At 39.5% G+C, this 4,166-nt stretch overlaps 1 pseudogene; it reads right to left on the bottom strand.

Annotated features, from left to right (window-relative positions):
* Positions 1-1,500: 1,500 nt before the first annotated feature.
* On the bottom strand, positions 1,501-2,535 carry LOC114117472 (histone-lysine N-methyltransferase SETMAR-like; annotated as a pseudogene).
* Between the last annotated feature and the right edge of the window lie 1,631 nt (positions 2,536-4,166).

Raw genomic sequence — 4,166 nt, 5'->3', positions numbered from 1 at the left:
ATACAGCTAACATCAAATTACCGTTTTCTTTTCTAAGCAGATACAATCTAAGATGTCTGAAATTGGTCATGAAATTTATCTAGTAGAACATTCAGATCCCTCAGTTTATTGACTTGTCTCTTAGTAGGTTTTGCAGCTTGGTCTGGAAATATTTCTTCATCAATACTAGGAGGTAGAATAAAAGTACAACAATGAAGAGTAGAGGCAGAAAATAATAAAGATAAAGGCAGAAAGTAGTAAGATGCTGTAATGGCTTATTTTATGTGTCAACCTGACTGAGGTAAAGGGTGCCCAGAAAGCTGGTAAGACATTGTTTCTAGGTGTGTCTGTGAGGGAGTTTCCAGGAGAGGTGGGCTCACCCAGCATGGGTGGGCATCATCCAATCCTTTGAAGGCCTGAATAGAAAGAACAAAAAGACTGAGGAAGAGCACATTTTCTCTCTGTTGAGCTGGGACCTCCACTTTCTCCTGCCCTCCATCCTTGGTGCTCCCAGTTCTCAGGTCTTTAGACTCACACTGAATTACACAGGCAGGTGTCCTGCTTCTCAAGTTTGCAGATAGCAGATTCATGGTACTTCTTAGCCTCCATCATTTAAGCCAATTTCTGTAATAGATCTGTTTATATCTCTCTGTTCATGTTTTATATATTTTCTCTGAAGAATCTTGACTAATACACATGCTAAACAAAACAAAAATGCAATATAGTTAAGATAATTAAAACTCTAAATTTTGAAAACTAATAAAATAGATGAATCTTTGGCTAGTATGATTCAAAAAGATAGAGAAAGAGAATAAGAGGAGAAATACACACCCATGGGAAAAAATTGTAATTAACAAATATAGAAAACATAAACATAAGAAAATACTACATACAAATTTATGTCGATGATTGATACAATATAAAGTAAAAAAAAAATATGAACCATCAAACTTGGCAGGAAAACTAGAAAATCTGAATAGATCAATGATTACAGAAGACAATGTTACTGTAGCGGAAGATTTATTCCCTGGAAAGGGAGTAGATCCAGGAGTATTCCTCTAAGCTTTTAAGATCAGATAATCCTCATTTTTAAATACATTATTTCTGAGTCGTGTCTACCCATTTCATTTGGTAAGACAAGTACAATTCTCAATGCATAAACCATAAAATGGTTGCAAAGGATGGGCAAAACCATAGGCCAATCTCACTTATGAATATGGATGGGAGAAATTTTACATAAGCTTACTGAATACATATTAAGACAAAATGATCATAACTGAGAGTTACCCAAGAAAAGTAAGAATCATTCAATATTAAAAAGCATTCATGTAGATTACTATATTTACAGTTTAAAGAAGAAAAATCCTGTAACAAATGCCACAGATGCCAGGAAAATATTAGGAAAAAGAATGAATTCTTCACAAACCATAATGAGAAAGATATTTATTTAGGTTGGTATGAACGTAATTGCAGCTTACCATGAAACTTATATCGTTATACCTAGGCTCAAACATATTTTCATTAATCAAAATAGGAAACATAACAATCATACATTTTTGCCAATGAGAAATAAGTTTGTTTATTTCTGTAGCATAGAAACCCATGTTTAGGGATTTGACAAACTGTTGGAAAACATTTTCTGCCTCCTGCTGTTTGGGAAAGCATTTTTGCTGCAAAAAGTTGTCAAGATGCTCGAAGAAGTGGTGGTCAGTTTGTGAGAGGTCGGGTGAATATGGCGGATGAGGCAAAACTTTGTAGCCTAATTCATTCAACTTTTGAAGGTTGGCTGCGCAATATGCAGTCAGGCATCGCCAAGGACAAGAATTGGGCCCTTTCTGTTGACCAATACTGGCTACAGGAGTTGCAATTTTGGGTGCATCTCATTGATTTGCCAAGTATACTTCTTAGATGTAATGGGTTTGCCAGGATTCAGAGAGCTGTAGTGAATCAGACCAACTGCAGGCCACCCAATGATGACCATGACTTTTTTTGGGTGCAAGTTTGACTTTGGGAAATGCTTTGGAATTTCTCCTCAATCCAACCAGTAAGCTAGTCATATCTGGCTGTCTTATAAAATTCGCTTTTCATTGCACGTCACAATCCAATTGAGAAATGGTTTGTTATTGTTGCATAGGGTGTGAGATGACACTTCAAAATGATGATTTTTTTTTTTTTACAATTTTTGGTCAGCTCATGAGGCACCCGCTTATTGAGCTTTTTTACCTGTCTGATTTGCTTCAAATGCCCAACAACCATAGAATGGTGGATGTTGAGCTCCTGGGCAACTTCTTGTTTAGTTGTAAGAGGATCAGCTTCAATGATGGATCTCATTTTGTCATTATCAACTTCCGATGGCTGGCCACTGTGCTCCTCATCTTCAACGCTCCTGTCTCCTCTGCAAAACTCCTTGAACCACCACTGCACTGTACATTCATTAGCAGTTTCTGGGGCAAATGTGTTGTGGATGTTGCGAGCTGTCTCTGCTGCTTCACAAGCAATTTTGTACTCAAATAAGAAAATCTCTTGAATTTGCATTTTGTCTAACATCATTTCCAGAGTCTAAAATACATATAAAATATATAGCTAGTAATGTCATTAGCAAAAATAACAAATAAATAAAGCAATAAATGAGCATTAAAATGATGTCTAACATAACCACCTTTATTCAAGAATGTGTTCCAATACCAAATGGCAAATTTCAACAATGCAAAAAACCTCAATTACTTTTACTAGACCATTTCAACAGACACCACACTAAATGTGGAAACATCATAAGCAATTCCACTGAAGCAGGAACAAAGAAAAGATGCCAGCTGTCACTACTACTATGCAAAACTGTTCTGGGGTTTCAAGCTAATCAATTTTTAAAAGGGGGAGGAGAGACAAGTAATTAATACTTCCAATTATATATTCATCCACCTAGAAAACTCAATAGAGTCCACTTCAAACCATATAAATTTTATGAAAATTGGGTAAGATGTTTAGAAATATGAATGGCACACTAAAATTGAATGACTTCCTATGCAGCAATACAGAGAGAGCTCATTACATAATCTGCATGAAATGCCCATCCCCAGCTTCCCTGGTGGCTCAGTGATAAATAATCTGCCTGCAATGCAGGAGACCCAGGTTCAACCCTTAGGTTGGGAAGGTGCCCTTGAGAAGGGAATGCAACCCACTCCAGCATTCTTGCCTGGAGAATTCCATGGCCAGAGGAGCCCAGTGGGCTACAGTCCACGGAGTCACAAAGAGTTGGACACAACTGCTCGACTATCACTGGGTTGGCTGCTTTGTATTGAGGCTGCAACCTATGTTCACCCGACTATAAAGCCCCTACTCTTCCTGGACACTTTGATGTAGTCACCTCCCTTTACTTCCTTCACTTTCTCTACCACACCTTAAATCATCATCTTTCATTTCTTACTGGCATTTTTATCACCCTCTGCTGCTGCTGCTGCTAAGTCGCTTCAGTCATGTCTGACTCTGTGCGACCGCATAGACGGCAGCCCACCAGGCTCCACCGTCCCTGGGATTCTCCAGGCAAGAACACTGGAGTGGGCTGCCATTTCCTTCTACAATGCATGAAAGTGAAAAGTGAAAATGAAGTTGCTCAGTTGTGTCCAACTCTTCGTGACCCCATGGACTGCAGCCTACCAGGCTTCTCCATCCATGGGATCTTCCAGGCAAGACTACTGGAGTGGGGTGCCATCGCCTTCTGCGGTTATCACCCTCTACTAGAAAGTAAATACTACAAGCCCAATGCATAGGACATGTTCCACAAATATTCGTTGAATGAAAGAATGGATGAGTCTGGGTATGCTTGTGTGTAAGCATACTCAGTTGTGCTCAATTCTTTGCGACCCCCTGGACCATAGTAGCCCATCAAGCTCCCCTGGAATTCTCCAGGCAAGAACGCTGGAGGGGATCTTCCTGACTGAGGGATCGAACCAGCATCTCCTGCATTGGGACGTGGATTCTTTACCACTGTGCCACCTGGGAAGCAAGCCAGAGTATGTCTGACCTCAAATCCACTCTTCTCACCAGACTGAATTGCCTCCTAATGGAGTCCACACATTTTTCCTTTGTCATCCAATGTGGCTAAAGGCATCAGTGACAAAAATGCTTTTTGAAATGGTGATGGCTGAGTCAAAATGGCACCACATAGCTTGGCGATTTTTGTAAACATT

This window comes from Ovis aries, chromosome 13 (genome assembly GCF_016772045.2).
Source record: "Ovis aries strain OAR_USU_Benz2616 breed Rambouillet chromosome 13, ARS-UI_Ramb_v3.0, whole genome shotgun sequence".
Lineage (NCBI taxonomy): Eukaryota > Metazoa > Chordata > Mammalia > Artiodactyla > Bovidae > Ovis > Ovis aries.
The sequence above is the reverse complement of the archived record's forward strand: the minus strand, read 5'-3'. Positions and strand labels throughout refer to the sequence as shown.